The sequence below is a fragment of the Amphiprion ocellaris genome, chromosome 16, assembly GCF_022539595.1.
Source record: "Amphiprion ocellaris isolate individual 3 ecotype Okinawa chromosome 16, ASM2253959v1, whole genome shotgun sequence".
NCBI classification, from domain to species: Eukaryota; Metazoa; Chordata; class Actinopteri; family Pomacentridae; genus Amphiprion; species Amphiprion ocellaris.
The window spans coordinates 3547322-3568261 of NC_072781.1; the positions used below are offsets into that span (position 1 = coordinate 3547322).

General features: G+C 40.0%; 1 long non-coding RNA gene across 4 annotated transcripts in view; it reads right to left on the reverse strand.

The window, feature by feature from the left end:
* Positions 1-431: 431 nt before the first annotated feature.
* LOC129350826 (uncharacterized) overlaps positions 432-20940 on the reverse strand; it is a 55689-nt gene continuing 35180 nt past the window's right edge. For 2 of the 4 annotated variants that reach the window (XR_008604357.1, XR_008604356.1), the window contains 2 exons: positions 9141-9358; positions 728-5250 (listed from right to left, as the gene is read on the reverse strand). This is a non-coding gene — a long non-coding RNA (uncharacterized LOC129350826). Of the gene's footprint in view, positions 672-727; positions 5251-8745; positions 8916-9140; positions 9359-20940 lie in introns of those variants that run through there. The other 2 variants (XR_008604358.1, XR_008604359.1) reach the window with 2 other exon arrangements.

A 20940-nucleotide genomic window follows, 5' to 3' on the forward strand; every position in this document is an offset into this window, starting at 1 on the left:
TCTTTTTTCCTCACCCCTCCTCGCAGGCAGTTTTGTCAGCGTGTGTGCCCTGATAGCTTGGGGAAGTATCTATTTACTTAGTGATTAGGACAATTTGACTGTCGCGGGCTAGTAAATTCAAACCATTCACTCCGCTAGATTGGCCCAGACAACATCATCAAGCCACAATGTGAAAAACACACACTCTCACACAGGCTAAACCCACTCAGCTCAACAGCCATACAGGACCCTCATCTGGATTTCTGTCTGCCTGTCTTTTTTTCTTCACGCTACCCTCAAACTTAAATAAACCTTCACATATAATTACAGCCAATTCTGTATATTTTCATGTCCATTTCCTTGAAACACTCAGAATGATAGGCCTCTTAGAGCACAGTAAGTGTGTGCGACTCGATGAGCGAGCGGCACACACGGGCTTTTTCAACTCAGGAAAAAGTGAAAGAGCGTCTTTTATTGATTCAGAGGTTAGAAAGGTAAGAGCAACATCATTTGTTCTGTCCTTCACTCATGCAGTGTTTGGTCTGCGCCGAGTGCTGTTCATCTGATCTGATGTTGCCGCGCGGCGTTGAAAACATTATCAGAGTCAATATTATGAGTGTGAAAAATGTCCTCGCACGCAGAATGTGGTGTTGCGGTCACATCTTGATGTCTCACTTGGACTAAGTGCAGACCTGGTAAAAGACAGACAGTGGAAACTCAAGTTAAACTCCATCCGGAATCTAGTTTGGCGCCACCTGTGACCTTCTTACCCAAATCACACTCACACACATCTACAAGCCCGCACACACAGGCACTTTTAGTTCATTTCTCTTACATTTACATTATATTTATACATCAATACATGTCGCTAAAATTGTCAAGACTTTATTTCGGTTTTCTCAACTCAAGACACATGAAAAGCTTCACAATTATTCACAAATTAATTATTCATCAAATAATGATTATTTTTGTTTATTTACTTGAGTGCATTTTGGACTTCCAAGAAAAGTATGCAATATTTTATTCCAGCAGGATATGGATTTATTTATTTAAGCCATACAATAGCATTCATACACAATAATAGTGGCACTTCCACATTCTCTATGTGACTACATTTCTAAAACCTACAGCAATTATGGTATATCTTCCAATGATTTGTACTTATTAAACGTGCCAAAGGTTCTTTCTGAATGTGGGAAACACTGATTTAAGTACTCTGCACCTGCTGCCTGGAACTCACTGCAGAACACATTGACTTTAAAGCACCTCATCACCAGTGGAACTTTTAAAAACCATATGAAAGATCTTGCAGTAGCTACTTATCACACTTGTTGTTTGAATGTAAATTCTTAATCCTGTTGCATTTTATTCATTTTGTTGTGTGAGTTGGTGTTGTCTGTTTTTAATTGTTGCAATTTTAATGTTTCTCCGGCTGCTGTCTCGGCCAGGCTTCCCTTGAAAAAGAGGTCATTGTATCTCAACGGCACCGACCTGGTTAAATAAAGGTTAAGTAAAAAAAAAAAAAAAAAAAGAGGTGTTCTAAGAAGTGCACTGTGTCCAGATATGTGATTAAAAAAACAGATTTGGACACAGCAAAAGGCCTGTTAACTTTAGCGCTCATTAAAGCAAAATCTTGCGGCAGAATTATTGGAATCACCATGATGAGAGGTGAATTTATTTGGGTGAACTTTTACAGGAACAGCCACCTAATCTGCTCTTAATTTCCATTATGGTTAAGATCCACAGGACTTGCAAAGTATCTGTGATAATTCTGCAGCAGCTTAAACTGCAATGTCATTTCTGAGTGCATCAAAACAGCAGAACCAGTGTAGTGAACCAAGTTTGTTGCTGTGTTACTGTTTGTTGTGTTAGCTGGCACGTCAAATATTATGTTGTTGATAGCGATGCTTGAGAGGAGAAGAGTGCTACAGTTGCTGGCTTTAAAAAATGGTGCTCGTTGTTTTTGCTGAGTTTAACCAATCAGCACTGAGCGTTATGCAGCAGTTTTTTTAGGGTTGATTAAAGGTCACTACCCTGGTGGAACTACTTTTTTCTCCTGTAGTTGGGACGAGCAAAACTGCCCTGAAACAGTTTTTAGTCAATTCTCAATTGCCCTGCATCCACATTACGAGCAGCAAATTCTGCATTAGAAGGTTGGAGGGACTGACCAAATACAGGACTTTCACCCAGTAGACTGGAGTTCAACTCAAGTGTAGGACCTTTTTTTTGTGCTTTGCATTTTAGTAGCTGATACTTTTCGACCACTTCAGTTGCTATGTTCTGGCACTTTCAGTCACCGTTTGCTTTTGCTTTAGTTTTGGTAAAGTTTGGACACTAAAACGACTTGGTTACGTTTAGGGAAAGACCATGCTTTAGGTTAAAATACACCTGTGCCAATGTTAACCACAAAGCTCTGTTTGTTTTCCAGGTAATTTGGGTTCCACCACAAAAATAGCTCAGACAAAACATATCACTAACATATCAATTGCACATTTTGCTGCAATGTGACAAGAAACCACCACAACAGTCTTTACATGTCTCTGGATTTTTGACATTGCTTCCCTCTGCGGTGGATCATTATCGATATTAATACAGTAGCAAAGTCAGGCGTAGACTTAAAGATGCTGTGGATGTGACTCAGAACTATAAGAATAGTGGTTAAATAACATAATAACTCATAACACATCTTCTCATTTTGCCTTCTGTCGCCAAGAGCTGGATTATGAGCAAAGCTGTTGTTAAATACTCTGGACTTTGAGCAAATGTTTTCCTATTGTAAAAGTTATGTTAAAGTCAGAAAACTTTAGCTATTTAAATGTAATTTATTGCCGTTCTTCCACACAAAGAGCTACAGTAACGTATATTAAGGTGAGAGGAGTTTTAGGTTTTGCTGCAGCCAGCCAGGGATCGTCTTTGGTGACCTTTGGTGATCAGCGCTGAAAACCCCAAAGAAATTGCTTGTTTTGCACAAAGAAATCATTTCATTTACTATTTTAGTTCCATTTGTAATTACAAGTTGGTGGCATTTTACATTATAACTACCAACTTTACTGCTAATCTGCTTTGTGAGCTTCTTACGTCGCCTTCTGTTGATGATTGTTGATTGGCAGATTGTATTTGTGTGTTTGACTGCATTTCCTGCTGGTGTGTACGTGTTTTGGTGTATGTGTGGATCAGTGTATGAGAGAGTTAGAAGGGGATCTGGACAGTGTCCCTATGGTCAGAGAGGGATGTAAGTAATTACCAATTCTCCAAACACTACTTTGCTCTATTTAAACATATTACATGCCTCTCACAGCCACCACAGGCCACTCCCTTCACACTACAACTTGTGAACAACACACACACACTAAACAGAGAGCGAGAGAGAGAATAAGCTCTACATGGCAACTGCAAGCTGCCCGCAATTAACCAATCATCATCACTTTCATCATGGTCATCATCATGTTCAAACAGGCGCTACACACACACACACACACACACACACACACACACACACACACACACACACACACACACACACACACACACACACACACACTGCATGCCTCAGACCCAGATCCTCACTCACAGTTCATTTACACCAGTGTTGTTTTTGTTTAACTTTCACTTCATTCTCTGGAGAGTAATCTGTTTTGTAAGCTCCGTAAGCCGCCGGCGAAATCCATACAGCCCTGACCTGTCCTCAACAATTTACTTTGTATCTCAGTATCGATCCATGCCGGGAAAATGGGCTTTTATTTCATAATTTTACATTTATTTTTAGACTTTTTTAGGTCTTTTGCTTCTGTGTCTTTGCTTTCATTCTTGTATGTTTAGGTCTTTGTGTTTTTGCGTGTGATTTTGTATTTGTGTCTGTATGAACAAGCACACAGCCCATAGTAGATATGTGAATGCATCCATTATGTACCACTCAGGGTGTCTTGGAGACACGCAAATGTAGTAAGTATGTAAAATATGCCAGCGATGCCTGCAGCATCCTGGACAGGAAGTTTCTTCCTGAAGATAACGCAAAGTAAATGGTTGAGTGTCCACGGTGTGTAACAAGTCTTCCTGAAAAAGTCATTGGTATGCAGCTGTTCACACCCACAAAGTGTTCAATTTCATCACACATGTACAAAACTGCATGTATTTTTTTTAGAAGCTAGAGGGGGCAGTATTCAGTAGTCTGTACTTTAAGGCTTTAGAATATTTAGCTTGTGATCGGAGGTTTTAGCCAGTCACAAGTCTTTTCACCTGGAGCAGGTTAGATAGTATAAAGATCAATAAAACTGAGTAGGAAATGGTGAAGCACTAGGTTAGATGGTGGACTCGGCAGAGCAGGGTTTGAATCCCTTGTGAAGCCTCAAATTAAGCTGACTTTTAGCTTGTTTGTCTTTACATGTTTGAAGTGAATCTGGTGAGAGGAAAGTGTTGCAATTTATTTTCAATTCTGGCTTTTGCATCCCTTTGCATCCCTTTTCCAGATTTTTACCTACCCCAGGTTTAACTGAGGATTTCTATTACTTTCCTGTTGTCGAACACAGAGAAGAGAAAAGCTGCAATTTAGTTTAAAAGAGAGAATGATAAATTTAATAATAGATATTCAAGTATCTTTTCCCATTATTTTATTATTATATTCAATGCAAGGTTAAATGATCATTTAAAATTTATTTTTTTTCTGAAAAAGTGTATTTATTGTAGCTTTTCATGTATTTTCAGGTCTTTTCTTTCACATCATTAAAACTGCAGTCTAGTGTGTAAATCTGCATTGACAAAATTCATGTTTTACTTAGATTTATAATGTTTGGTTTTACACACAGAAGTGCAGGAGAGCTGAGGTGTACATTCACTAGAAATGGAGATTGGCAACATAAAAAATTATCAGCTTAATAAAGGAAACTTCTATTCTCACAAAGAATGGTATACATTTATTTAAAAACAAATCAGGTCTGAATGAAGCTTAAGTACACATTCAGAGTCACAACTTTACTTAAACTGACATGTATATCATTCGTTTAAATCCCTTCTCATACCGTTGGCATCAACATTGGCAGCAAAGCTGAGCTGTATTACCTTAAAATGTTGCTCATGTATCATCACCTCGAGCGCGACAAGAAACAACAGCTGGAGGACGGAATGGGAGAGCTGACTGGCTGATTGATGGGCAGGCTGCATGCTAATGTGTTAGGCAGGAATGGCAGAGTATGTGTGTCACGCAAGGCGAAGGCCAAAAGGCAGACGCCGTGCTTCAGTGCGCCGTCCTGCCCACGGCCCTGACAACTGATCTATCTGCAAAGAGAGAGGGAGAGGCTGATTAGCTTAAGAGGGCCTGAGGGCTTCATTACAATATCACAACAAACAATTATCATGTCTCTGAAGGGATGGAAACACATGTGCATATACACAAAGGCACACAGCAGCGGCCTCACACACCCAATATTTTATGCTAGATGTGGTAACACGAACCTGGCTGCAGTGTGGGAAAATTAAAAGCTATACTATCAGTATTTCACTTCTTTTAGTGTCTGCGTTTCACCTCATGAAAACTTCCCTATAATTATAAATTTTATATCTTTTTTATTGTTTCCCTTACACACAACAGGTGTGTTTAAAAAAAAAAAAAAAGTCAAAACAGTATAAAACAGGTGAGAAGTTTCCTGGTCTTAACCTTTACATCCTGTTGTTTCTTTGTCTCTGGGGAAAATTGGTGACCTCTGTATAGCTCATTAAACCTGTGAATTTTATTGTTAGTGATAAAATACATTCTTAAGCTCTGCTTTACATTAACACAGGATTTACTTTGAGCTACATATATTAAAGAAATACTGAAGCAGGAGCAAACATACACTTATTCAACCTTTGGTCCAAAGAAACATGTTAAAATGTTAACGTTAAAACTGTATAGTGACACAAGAAAACAAATTACATTCATTTAATTATTAATAATGACATAATTGATGCTTGTGTAATTTTATCAGGCTATGGTCACTTGAAACTTAAATCATATACACTATTAAAGAATTGAATTTGGAAAAGAGTGAGGCACTCTGGTTAGCAGGCTGTGGTGCTCAGACAAAGAGCCGGTGTTGGGTTGCATTGCAGTAGCCTTTGCTCAATACTCACTATGCACACACACACAGACACACACAAAACACACACACACACACACACTGCAGTAACCTTTTGCTCAGTCCCCAAGCAAAGGTTCTGCCCCACACACCACTTAAGTCTCATTTGCGGGAGCCAGACCAGAACGGCTCATTCATAAATTTATGTAGCCGATACAAACCTTTATAAATAATGTGTCTAACATGAAGCAAAAAGCAGCATTAAGTGATATGTTATTCTCACATTACTGTTTTTTATTCTCTAAAAATATAATTTGAATATAAAGTTATTTAATCAATGTTTTCCTGTTCAATGTCCTTACAAAATTAAATAAAGAATCCACACATTTATCAACACACACTCACAGTGATGAGGTAAGATTTTTTTAGCTGCTCCTGCAAACCTCTGAATCTCTGCTCCAAACATGTGGCAGCAGACAAATGTTCTGTAAGCTGTAAAAAAATGAAACAAAACTCCTGCCTTTTATTGCAGCTGAGTAATGACACATAATCACCAGAATTGATGGCGTACAGAATACGTTTGTACCATCATCAGTGTACTAATTATCCACCTGACTAGCAGCAGCCCAAATGTATTAAAGGTTAGCAACACACTCATTACTCGTCAACAGTGTCCAGAGCTCTTGTCAGCCTCATGATTAATGAGCCTCTCACTTAGACAATATTGCTTTAGCATGATTTCTAATAGAGCAACTTGAATTGCCACCATTGGAGAGCAATCTTTGGATAAAAAACAGAACGTTGACAGTTTTGCTGCATGAACTAAAGTGCAGTGGACGAAGCACAGACACACACAGAGCAGCTCAGGAGGGGCCGAATTATTGGCTAATATCTCTGCTGTGTTTGAACGCCACATGGCTCACATTTTTTGGTGTTTTTCATTTACTGTAGGCTGTTTTTGTATTAGCAACGGTCTGTAAGGAGGTTTATCCTGTAATCAAAACAAAATGACTTCAGCTTGGCAGCAAGACTTTTTTCTTGTACTTCTAAATACAACACCAGAGGCAAAAAAATACATGAAAATATGACAAGAAAATTACATTATTCAGTAAAACCATTTACATGTTATATATGAATACTGTGTGTATTTTAAATATCCTCCTTTTTTCTATAAAAGGCATCTGACCACACACACACAACCAGCTTTATTTTAACTCACCACACAAACAGGCCAGGGAAAATCCTTCGATTGGAGTTGAACAAAAAAACAAAACAAAAAGAAAAACCCTCCTGCCAGCATTACAGACACTGAAACTGTATCTTTGTCTCCTTTTCAGCTGCAGTGAATTATCAGTGACAGAGTTTCAAGGCTGAGTTGGCCTCATCCTACTTCAAATATTCTCTCGTTGTGACCCCTGTAGTTCCAGCTGATTTTGAAATCATGCTCCAGTTTTTACTGGTTGCCATTAATGTAGACATATGTATAAATCTGATATTGGTGTTCCTGTATGTGCATATGTATTTGCATATAAAATGTCTGTGAATGCATGCATGTGTGTGTGTTCCAGAGCAGCGTATGGCGTTAAAGGCGTTGGTTGGGGGGCTCAGCAGGGACTGCAGCATGCGGTCTTAATTCAATTTAAAGCTCCGTGTTTTGACAGGAGTTAAGAGTTAGCTGGAGTGGCAAGAAAGCTCAGCAGTCTGCACCGAAAAAGATCATCTGCCCACGTATACGTACGGGGATGCACTCACAGCATCACGGTCAACTCTGCTAAAAAGTATTTTCAAATAAATCCCTGAAACATGAAGCAGTCAGATCATGTTTAGCACAGTATAGAATGTAGACCTCCGTCTTCCTCCATTGTGTTTTCAGTGTTGGTTTCATAACTTTGCCAGGATCTAATACTGCATAATTTGATCCAGAGGAATAGATTTAAATAACCGGCAAATACTCATTCAGCTAATCATTGCCCTGAGGAACGAGCAGCGGCGGCGTTGTCCACCGTAAAACGCTGGCGATAAACGGTAATAAAAATACCACAAATTAATAAACTCAAACGAGACAGCCACCCTCTCCGTCCGTCCTGATTACACATATCTTGGGTGAGGTGTGTGTGTGTGTGTGTGTGTGTGTGTGTGCCCCTCTCGGTCGCCCCTCTAAGTATTCATGTGTGGGAATGTGTGGCCCCCTGGAGACAGAAAGCAATATGTTTGAGATTTGCATAGAGCTGCGAGAAAAATATATTCTAATTCTGTTTATTATTAGTTGTTGTCCCATAAGGGGCAGGTAGGCAGTATGCAACAGTGTGTGTGTCAGGCCAAAGCTTAGGTACTGCTGTGTGTGTGTGTGTGTGTGTGTGTGTGTGTGTGTGTGTGTGTGTGTGTGTGTGTGTGTGTGTGTGTGTGTGTGTGTGTGTGTGTGTGTGTGTGTGTGTGTGTGTGTGTGTGTGTGTGTGTGTGTGTGTGTGTGTGTGTGTGTGTGTGTGTGTGTGTGTGTGTGTGTTTTCCAGCATGTTTGCGGTCAGATGCGTGTTTGTATGTGTGGTGTCTGGACTGTGTTGTGTGTGTGTGTGCGAATTACAGATAGGAACAGGAGGAGATGGAGAGGGAGATGTGATTGCGGTATTCTGGTAGGTAGGTAGGTTATGGGGGCCTATCTGTTTCACGTCTTCCCTTCCCATCCTCTGGTTTCCTGCCATTGATCAGAACAACCCACCTCCTCCCCTTCTTCTCCTCTGCCTCTCCACTGATGGACAGAGAGAAACCCGATCGCTGAGCGAGGAGTGGAGGAGGTGGAGGTGGTGGAGGGGCGACAGTGAGGGAGGAAGGAGAAGAAAAGGGTAAAGGCATCGTCTGCAGCCTCCTCCGTCAACCATGCAGAGAACCCTGCAAAGAGCCACATCATAAATGGAGTATCTTATTCGGCCCTAATCTAATTTCTCCATTCCTCTCGGCTTTACTGTAAAATGAAAAGATCATCTAACTCTGTGTGTGTGTGTGTGTGTGTGTGTGTGTGTGGAGGAGATAGAAGCAGGGAGATGGTTAGTGGAAGAGTGAGGAAGAGAGAAGTGTTTTCCATGGAACAGATGTTGGAGGAGGAGTGTCACTCACTTGTATGGGGGACCCTGTTTACCGTAGCACCCTCAGAGCCATAACACAGCCCCCCGTCGTCCTCCGACACACAAATCCACGCTCGCACACATCCACACGCTGGGATTTTGAGTGGCAGTCGCACTGTTGCTCTCGCCTGCGAGGGGGGTCATCACCTCTTCCATCTGTTCTTGATTGGCCCCCGACATGGAAGGCAGTCGCCCTGCAAAGTCCTGTCCCTTCAACACAGAAAAAAAATCTGTGAAGTAGGAATCAGTTTGGATATTTCTCTTTTGAGGGAAGTTTAAAATCTCAGAAGTTTGTGTAAATGTGAAACAGCAGAAAACAGAAACAGCTTTGGATTTTTTTTCCAGTGGCCTAATTAAAATCATAGAAATCTAGAGCACATCATGTTTCACTGTCGTTTGTCTGTCAGGTATAATATATGTTGGATATTCTGATATTCTGAGTTAAGACGTGAGAATATTGATTTGAAATGAAATCCATCTTTAAGGGGATTTTCAGATTTTTTTTCTCATCTTTCATCAGAATTATAATTGACCCATAGCAAATGTACAGAGGAATTTATTATGGCAATTGCAACATTTTTCACTGCATTCAGGCTTTAGTTTCAGTCATATATAACAGCATTTTTATTCACTTCAGAATAGGAACTTTCCACCTAAGTCAATGTCTTTTTAATTTATCTTCTGAATATTAATACTCAGCCGTCTCATTCATCTCCAGCTTGGGAAATTTTCAAAAGTGAAAACACATCCAGCTCTATTTCATATTGCAAAAGTATTTCTGATGATTTACTCGTGATGATTTACGTCTAGTAATACAAAACCGTAATCTGAGTATTTGTTGGAGTCACTACCATAGAGCACTGCTGACTCATGTTACCCAACAGCTTTATAAATATAACTGGTCACTACAGTCTGCTGCTCCATTTTTTTATTGCAATAAATAAGTCAATTTTTATTTTATTGTTTTAAATTATCATCTTGCCCTATGATTTGATCACTCAAGTATAAAGAATAGTCTTCAGTTATTTTTTAGATTTTGTATCGCTTTTTATTTCGTTCCTTCTCTCATATACGGACTGATTTTTCTGTCTTTCTAATTCTGAGCGCTCACTTACAACTCGAGCCAGACTCCAGGTCGATACTGCAATCTGATAGGACCACACAGTCTGGTCCCTAAACCCCTGCAGGCTCCTACCTCCATTGTCACCGCCTCACCAACAAATTATTCACCTCCAGTCTCCACACCGCAGCATCGTCACAGTGAAGGGAACAGAGACGCTGATGAGGTTAAATTAGGCGTTTCGATGCCGTGCTCCTGTATCACGGCTGACTTCTACAGATAAGGATTGCACTGTGCTGTCTGTGTTAAATGTTTGGGTGACTCTTACTGGGTGCTGTGACAAAGCAAACCCAGCCTGACAAGTGCTCCGGTGTGGGCATCGCTTTTAGTTTACATTTCCTGCGGATTGTTAGCATTTAGCTGGAACCTGACAGTGAATGTGATCTGCTGTAAGTTTCTGTGTCAGTGTCAGCACCTTTAACACATTTTCCACACGAGAAAAACTGAAACAAGACATTAACTTTAATATTTGTGAACTTTCTCATGTCGTTTTTCTCAAACCCTTGATAAAGAGACCTTCAGATCCATATTTAACGCATGGCAGCAGGAGGAAAACGGAAAGACAAAAACTAAAAACCAGTAAGTGTTCATTTTATCTACAGAGGAAATCTCCCACAGATGTGTACGCATTCGTCAAACTGACTGATCTCTTCTGCTCACTTCTTGCAACGCTGCCATTGTGCTACTTCTCTGAGAGTTGGAGGGAAACGCAGACCCGAGGAGAGGCTTTTGGGGGGGATTATTCTGGGCTATAAGGAGAACCAGGCTGGTAGAAGGAGAGAACTGGGTGAAGTGGTGGGAGATGAGTGGTTGCACAGAGGCTGAAATGGGCTCTGTGCTGTAAATCCAAGCAGGATGGGAGGATGGAGAGGATGAGCCGAGGATTGCCTGTTTCCCCCGATATAAATGACTCGATGTGTATGCGCACATGATAAATGACTGCTAAGGGCCACACCATATGCACATATGGTCTGTATAACAACACAAAAGACGAGATAGTTAAGTTAAGTAACAGCTACTAAAACAAGAAAGTCCTAAACTAAACCTTCACAGTCAGAGGAAAATCTGCGATAACATTGTTCAGTACTGAGATAAAAAAAAGCAAATATTTAAAGGATTACTCGAACAGTTCCTGTCTGATTAATAGGTGCACTGCTAACATAGACCACAACAGGTTATGTCACTAAATAACGAAATAAAAATAAATTGCACGACTACAAACTGAACAGAACCTTATTTTAAATAAAACTGTATAGCCACAAGAATTCAAGTTTATTTCCCCTGCTGCTCCCTTCCAAATATTTCTTTCTAAACCAGGTGAAAACTTCTCTGAGCATTTTCCTTGCTCTTCTCTTTATCCTCAACCGTCGCGTTGGGTAACCTCACCTAATTATTCTAAGGGATGGGATGTTAAGCATAAATGCATGTTGCAAGTAAATGAAGTGGTTGTTCTTATTCACTGCACATCAGGCTGTCTTCTGTGACGTGTTTTTATGCATTTGCATACTGCAAAGATGATGAAAATACAATTTACTGGTCAGCACTAGGACTGTAAGCAATGATTATTTTCATGGTCAGTTAATCTTTAGTTTTTTTCTTGATTAATCAATCAGTTGATTGGACTATAATATATCAGAAAGTGGTGAAAAATGTTGCTTTTTGTTTCCTAAACCCCAAGACGACATCAGCAAATGTCTTGTTTTGCCCAAAACCCCCAAAATATTCAGTTTACTGTTATAAGGAAGAAATGAACCAGAAAATGTTCAAGCTTAGGAAGCTTAAATTGGAATTGGAATTTCCACTCTTTAAATAAATCTCCAACTGATTAATCTGTTATCAAAACATAGTTGGCAGTTAATTTAATAGTTGACAGTCAAGAAAGTTAAGCTTTCGTGTTTTAAAACTCCTTAATTATGATTATGACAAAAAAAAAAAGTATTTCGGACGAACATAACATGCATCACTGACAGTTTTTACACCATAAATTTGCCTTCAAAGAAAATCAGAGCATCTATGGTTTTAAAAAGTGGAAGTGCAGTGAACCCAAAGCCACCGCTGAAGACACTGATCAGTCTCTTGTTTATAAGTCCTGATAAAAAATAAAATAAAACAAGACGCTCATATACAGAATGCACAAGCACATTTGCCTGAGGCCGTTTATGGTACCTCCTTAGTAGTTTATTCCCTCTCTGCTGAGCTAATAGAGTCAGAAAATGAATTTACTCCCAGTCACCAAAGCAGTTTTTAATAAAAGGCAAATTCCCTCTCTGTGAGAGTTATTGCCAGCAGTGTCCTTAGCACCTCCGAGACCTGCAATTATCCCCTAATGGCATTATGCTGTCTCACTAACAGTTATTAGCATTAAAACCACTCATACAATATATGCAAAGTTGATATTTGCAAATCACGAAATAGACAAATAAATATATTTATGTAATATATGTATTCTGGAGAAATGTCATATTCTAAGAAGTTAAATGTGAGAACAGTGAGAACTCTGCTTATGTATTTGTCAGAAACGTGAAGCTGATTTATTTTAGCCAATCTAATTTGCTTTAAATTAAACCCTTAACCCCTTGCCCATGTATTAACTGTCTGTATAAATGGATTACAGTGTGTTAAGGCACCTACGCTGTGTTGGTCACTGTTGGAAAAGGAGGCATTTCACTGTGTAAATAAATGATTTAATGCATTGAAACCATTCCCTTAATTCACCCTGAGAAACTGCACAAAAAAAGCCAAGGTTATGTGAAGGAAATTAGATGATTTCATTTTCCGTGCCTTGAGAGAAAAAACAGCAGCTGTCGTATTTGTAGGAGTTAATAAATGTCATGGCCAGAAATTGAAGTTTATGCCCATGACCGGTGTACACACCCTGAGTCAGGCTGCTGTACGGCACTAAATAATATACTGTGCTTACTGTATTCTCTGGAACTGCAGGAACACCGTCTGAAAACTCAGCTGACTATAAAACAAGAACAAGCTGCTTCTTAATTAGCATTCTGTCACGTTTTGTCATTTGTAGTGAGATTTGAAAAGGAGGGATTTGAAACAGAGATATGTCTCGATTGCAGAAAACTGAGCTGAAAATGACGTATCATTTTCAAAGTTATCATAATTACATAAATTCAGTTGTTTATACTGACACAAAGTTTCTTAACATTCCTCCGCGACAGTATAATTCTCATTGTTCAGCTATTAAAGAATTCCTCAGTTAAAATCATAAGACTTTTCCTGAATATATTAAAAGGATCTACCATATTTTTCTCACAATATGGAATTTTTCTTGCTTCCTAGTACAGATGTATGTGTCAGAACTGCCTGTTTCAAACAAGGAAACACTCTAATAACTAATCTAATAAATACAGCCAGTAATAAATCACTAATTATTTACAGAAGATCCCTTTAACAGCTTTTGGATTGTGCATCACTCAGACCCACAGGTCCCCATTCTCCGTCCCCTCTGCGCTAATGCAGCACTAATGCAGTGAACGGGGGGCTTGTTGTTATTAGCCAGTGTCCCACTGTTTGGATAATCTCTCGATTTACCAAAGCCCCTCGTTGACAGCCCTCCTCGTTGAGTCCCGAGCAGCTACAGGTGTCCAAACACCAGCTAATGGAGCCAGTGAGATGTATGGATTTCATTTTGTCAATGCGAGATTTTTCACTCATGGGCAGCATGTGGAGCAAGCTTCATCATGGAGATAGTTTTGGCCACTTTGCTGCACAAAACCCAGAAAGACACCGCCTTAAATATAACATGACAAAGAATATTATGTGCTAAATAGGACACTGGGATGCTCGGGGCGAGTTCCTCTTCTACGCCGGCTGTCGAGCAATCAACGCATGTCAAACACAATAGGCATCAACTAGAGTGTGTGGATGAGTACCATGTGAGGAGATATACTGGCCAAAGTACCGAAGCGAAGAGCATCACTACTGTGTTAGCTCTGATACCACAGCAAATACGCTGCTGAGGTGGGATTTGCAGATTTGTGTGGGCTCTTCCATTAGTTCAGCCACCCTAAATGGAGACAGTAAATTTCTACTATTTGCACTTTTTCCATTGAGACGGCGGTGGAAAGAATTCTTTCCAAGTTGATTGAAAACATGAGGGAGTTTTTCAGAAGCTCAGTAAAAAATGGAACTTTTAAGTTCATATTAAAACTTTAAATAAGTGGCTTTGTGTCCTTATAAACATGCATCAGTTGTCGTTAGTCCTTACCATTACAGCTCTGGCTCCATTTGGTCAGCCTTCAGAAGTACTCAAAAAAAAAAAGCAGCAGTACTCAAAAGTGTAACTAAAGTACTATTTCCTTCTCTGGTGAATGCAAAGCTGCAAAGGGATTGGGTGCAGTAAGAGCTTCGTCCGGGTGTGTGAAGGTTTGCCGTGTCAGCCCATTGGAATGGTTGATGAGTTCACACCAAGCGGGCCTGGGTGATGATGGGATAGGTCTTAATGTAGACAGCCATAAACACAGCAGGCCATCTCTAATCCTGAGAGGCTCCTTTGTGTACCTCACGCTGCACAAACTGTTTTGATGAATCTCCCGACCCCTGACCCCCCGATGACGGATGGCGCTCTGAGGGGAAATGTAACCAGGAGGCAGCGGATCGCCCGGCCATCCTGTTTGGGAAATGAAATGGACTCTTGCTTCATCATCCCAGTTTTTTTTTTTTTTGCCATTATATATTTAGTTTCAGTCTAGTGTTGCAGGCAGAGAGTGGAGGAAAGAATCAGTATGAGGTAGATGATTTCATTTCGCCTGTATCGACTCGAATCACAGTGTTGAGAATTTTAAAAATCTGCATAATCTACCGAATAAGTCACATTTTGTCTCGTCTATGTGTTTGTTATACTTATTCTACTTATCTGTTCGTAGCTCTGAATGGAGCTGAGGCTGATGTTGAAATGGTTAAACATCTGCTGCCCAGACACAATCGCTTGTCATGAAATCTAAACCGCGATTCTAAAACATCATACAAACACTCACACAAGATTACACTGAGCATCAATCTTGTCTATATTTTTTAAGCCAATAGTGTCAATTTACAGAATAGAAAATTAAGACTTGATTGTATAAATCATTTTAAGTAATAACTCAAGCAAATTAATGGCATTACGTTGATGAGTACGCTGGTGATGGTCACACACATGCACTAAATATTAAAATATTTGGCTGCAAGACTAAAATATGCATCAATCTCATATAATGTTGACACCTCTTTTGTGGAGTTAAACAATGAGAATAAATGCAGACAAAAAAAAGAAGAAAAGAAAAAAGGAAAAAAAATGGCATTACGTTGAATGATTAGACTTAAAATAGTAACTTTATGAATTCTAATTTAGCCTGCTTAAGATTTTCCCCCTCAAATTACTTATTATTTGAATTATTAAATATTAATTTGACGATCATTTGACTGACTAATTGTATGTTTTCATGCTTATTCGGGAGGTGCACTTCAAACAGAGTGAGCTGTACACTTTTCCCTGACATGAAAATCATCCACACACACACACACACACACACACACACACACACACACACACACACACACACACACACACACACACACACACACAGGTCATGTCTCCTTGCACAGAGCCTGTTTGTAAGAGCACTGCGTTTGTGAACCTGACAGTGGAAAATGTGAGCCGCTCCCTCAGCCTCCGTTTGGTCTTGGCCTTTTGATTTGTTTGACAGGGGAGAAAATTATAACAGCAGGGGGAAAGAAATATGAAAATATGACTGGTAATACTCTCAAAACACAGATATTTTCCTTGCTGTCTTTGCAGAATCCGTAGTGGCAGCCTGTGTGTGTCTGTGTGTGCTTGTGTGTGTTTGTGCTTGCGCTGTATGTTTGTGTTTAGATGCGTGTTTACGTGTGTGCACATCAGGATGCAACAATGAATCATCTTTACTGATGACATGGTACGCTAATCGTTTGTCTATATATTGCAGGTTTGTTTCCATATCTCAGGGGTTTCTTGTGGTCTCCTCAACGTTTCTCTGACTCCATTCCATGATCTTCATTTCATTCATTTATTTATTTATCCAGTCCGCTTTATTGCTTTGATTCTGTGAGCCCGGGGGTTATTTTGTTTTAATGAACGCCTTATACTTCTCCTTTGTTAGAGTCAGTAACTGAACTTTTCAGAGTAAACTTTCTCATTGGAGATGATGGTTCAGTTGAGGAGAGCAAACACAGGCTGCACTCTGATTATTCATAAATCTGGCATATTCACATGACCCAGGGAGTAAACTCTGAGAAAATTACACCACGAACAGGAAAAAACTCAACCTTGTCAGTGTCATAACATCTTTGCATCCTGATTTCGAACCGTATTCATTCATTGTTTATATTACCAAACGCTATTACTTTTCAATTTGGGGAAACACACCTCATGCTGCCGAAAGGACACTTTAGCTACCGTCAAACTCGTGACCCTTCGGCCTTTTCCTTACCACAGCCACTATCCCTCACGGCAATAAACTCAGCAGCCTCTTAAACACAGCGGAGCCAGGAAAGCTAAATAGTAATATTTAATAATCGTTATTAACACGACCGTTTAGTGCGCCACAATAGCTGCTGTTGATAAGACCCAAAGCTGAATATTGTTTCAGGGTAAAATGAGCACGGTTCTGGTTTTTGCTGTGTTTGTCTTTGAATCCAGACTAATCACTCATCAGCTCTCTGTGTGCGACGGCTACTGTGCACATAACAACTCACCTCCCCAGAGAGTCAAGATACAGTCGGCTTCAAACAGCCAGAGAGGCTGTCTAATTGGCTCCCAGCAATAACACAACTTTCAGGAGCTGAGTCAGAATCCGACTGTCGCTGAGCTAAAACCGCTGCTCTGCTCACAAAGTAAATCCTGCTTTGACACAAATGATTTTTTCAAAAACATTTTTTTCAGCAGAAAGTTGGGTACATGAGTAATGAATAAACCTTTGTCTTGTCAAAAAGCGTTCTCGCTCCTACAGTATGTTTCACACACTTCCAGAGTGGACAGGGCCTTTATTGGATGAGGCAGCGCTAGCTAATATATCAGACGAGTCTGTGGTGCAGCGAGTCGCAGAGATTAAATGACTGCTCAGTGTTTGGGTTGCGAGGGCTGAGTGTTGGCCATCGCTCCAACGCCAGAAATGTACCTAAATCATTCGGAGGCAGAAAAGCAGACACAGAAAACACTGATGCTATTGTGCAGTGTGTGCAAACCCAGTGAGGCTGCAGTGGAGAAAGAAGAGGAAGACAGATTAAGGATCGGAGAGTGAAAGCAGGAAAAGCGGTAATTAAATGAAACAAAGGAGGTGTGAAATAAATGCAAGAAAAGGCATGGAAGGACGTGGAGGATAAAGGAAGACAAAAAAGAGAAAGAAACAGGAAGAAAGTGAGTGAATGAGAGGGAGTTTTAGGAGAATCGATGCAGCGTCTCTCCGCTGGGACTCGGCTAACAGCACAGCAGACCGTGGATCTCAGGTGTCCAGTCGATGGCTGATGCATTAGGCTGCTGATACCCGCCGCTTTGGGTTCAAACACACATTTTCTTAATACAACATGAGCCCATTTCCCTCCCTCATTAATCATGTAACCTGATTAGGGCTAGAGGTCTGGCCTGTACTGAACCCTGCTCCACTCGCCGCCTTTCATTTTGTCAGGCGCACACATGTGAGAATATACATGTGCATTCATGCAGCGATATTAACCCGTGGCTTTCCACGTTGGCTCGAAGGTAGATGTGTACGTGCGGTCATAGTAAAGCTTATACAATATAGCTGTATACACTCGTACAGAGATTTTAACAAGGTATAGTTCAGTGTAACTACCTAAATGATCTAGTTGTACCAAAAATGTCAATGATTTAGTTGAAAAAAACACTCCTTGAAACAGCTGGGAACTATTTTTAGTGAACTTGAGTGAATTACTGCTTATGTTAACGAAGAAGCATGCCACCTTGTGCTGCTTATTGATGTGTTTTTAATCGGTTTTGGACAAAAGTGGAGCTCTCCAGCTGAAAGGATCGTCAGGCAATAGTTGTTTTTGGTCTTTTCATTTGACTGTTGGGGGCAAATAAAAACAGAATACCAGACCTGTCCTTCAAGACAAAATTACCCCTAACCTACAGATGGAAGAGGCTCCCTTCATTCATAACCCCTGCCCTTTTAAGTACTGCGCCATAAATACACAGCACAATAAATAAGGAGGACACAACGATAAGACACTGTAAATGTTTGAGAACAAGTTGTTCTATCGCTTTACCAAAAAGCTTTTCCAAATTGGACACCGGTCCATGTTATGATTGTGGCTAATTTAAGACACTCATCAGGGCCGAGAGTGTGAAAGACGGGCTGACAGATGCAGTTAAACCTAATACTATCGAACTAAATACCGCTCTGGTATTCATCAACAAATGACCGGTCCAATCATTGATTTACCCTGGCTTATTGTCAGCTGTGACAGATGACCTGAGCTGAATCTCAGGTGTTTTTCCTTATTTCCTCATACGCCTGTCTGTAACACATGCATCCAAAAACACTGCGCAATGTTTACACTCCCTGTGTCTCTTCTGTCCTCCTCACTTATCTAAAATCTGTCTGCTGCTCTCTTCTGCCATCTTCTTCTCAACACACATACACAAAATTACAGCTTAAGAAGCCCTGAGAGCTTCATTTTAGTATCGCAAACAATCGTCATGTCTCTGGGTGGAACTATATTTACGCACAAACACACATAAACACTTCATTGGTGTTTCTAAGCAGACAAACTTATTCCCGACTATTTCAGATGGGAGGATGTGTCAGATGTTCCACTTTTGCTTCAGTGGTTGAAAATGCAGTGCAATATGTCCACTTGAACTTCATGTGACTTCACCTTGTTTATAGACGCATACAAATGAGCAAATACACACATACGCCAATAATGTTTGCATACACAGTTACCACTGTATATCTGCCAGCACACAGTATAGAAGGTTGAATTTCTGCTTTTTACTGAAACCTCTACAGCCCGCAGCCTCTGTCTGAGTTATTTCTCATCAAACCATGCATTCAAATATTAGACACACACTCTGATCTCATTAGTTTGCATGAGTATTCCTGTGTCATCAACATTCTGCTCCATGGATAGTGTTTATTTTGTCCATTCAAAAGTCCTCAGCTCAAATGTCAATAACATTCTGCATGTTTTTACAGATTCAGTTTGATCTAACACCTCAAAAAGCTTGTTTTAATACTACCTGTGAATTACACAAATGGTGCTACATGTGTGCGATGCGTCTGTTTCCATTCCCTCCTGGTATCTTGCAGCCGTAGTTCAGTTTACAGATTAAAATTCTTGGTACAACATTATGAAGACACCGAAGGTATCAGCTGTCTCTAACACTCTTATGTAACACCTCACATATTCCCGTTAGCACCCTAATGTGTTAGAACACCCTCTAAACTCCCAGTGAATCAGCTGAAAAAAGTGAAACTCCTGCACACTGCACTGCGTTTATAGATGATAAATAATAAGATAATAAGTGCTGACAGTTTGCAAGGAGCTAAACTTCTCTTCTGCATGATTTAACTCTCATTTGCACCTGTCTGTTAGCTCCTAGTTTAGATACGAGTAGAATATTGCAGGTTGGGAATAAACATTTAAAAGTAAGATGTACTATAAGAATGGAAAGCAAGTTAATAGTTGCAAGGAGACCAAGGGGGTGAAAGTGTTCAAAACTATGTAATGATTTAATTTTCCTGACTTTATTTTTACTCAAACTGTAGCACAATAAGATAATCAGTGATTAAAAATGTTTTTCAATAAAACTGAAGAGAGTTTAATATAACACCCAGCGAAAATGTTATTAGCTTATTTCAACATTTAATATTTTATGCTTATATTATGGATAGAAAGTTTGTGTGACTGAGGCAATGAATTTATTTGTTGTTATTTAACTGAGTGGAACTCAGTAAATTCTCCCTGGAAGGATTAGGTTCTCTGTCATTTTGATCAAACTAAAAAATATATATAGCTGAAGAATTATGTTAAGAAATAGCTATATGGAAAAATTGATTACAAGAAAATCTAAATGTGTGTGTGTTGTCATTCCTGCGTACAGTGGAGTTGGAAAAGCCAGGGTGTGATAAATATAAATATATAAAATGCTTCCCACCAAACAGCCAGTGACTGCTGCAGCTGATTTTTATGCTAGTTAAACTTACAGCAGCATCCTTCTAGAGGTCTACGTGTGAGATGGTCTCAGTTAGTGTGAGAACGCAGGAAACTTTGTCAGGAACAGAGAAACAAAAGTGTAGTATGTATCTGTGTGTGCGCTGACAGACCTGCAGGGCAGCAGCAGATCAGGTCAGTCGGGGTTTACACGCCTGACACAGTCACAGATACCCCCGCTGCGTCCGTCACTCAGCACATACACACACAACACCACACGGTGTAAACACACACACACACACACACACACACACACACTTTCCCTCTCACATATACACTCTTATGTGTACACTTAAACTAGAACATCACGATTCTCTGATGAGTATCTGCTAGTAAAAGTACAGTTGGACTCATTCTAATCACACAGCTTTAGTTGCTTTTTTACTTTGTATTAGAATCTTCACTTTGAGAAATATGCATACTTTAAATCGCCTGAAATTAATAACCACAGAGATGTGAC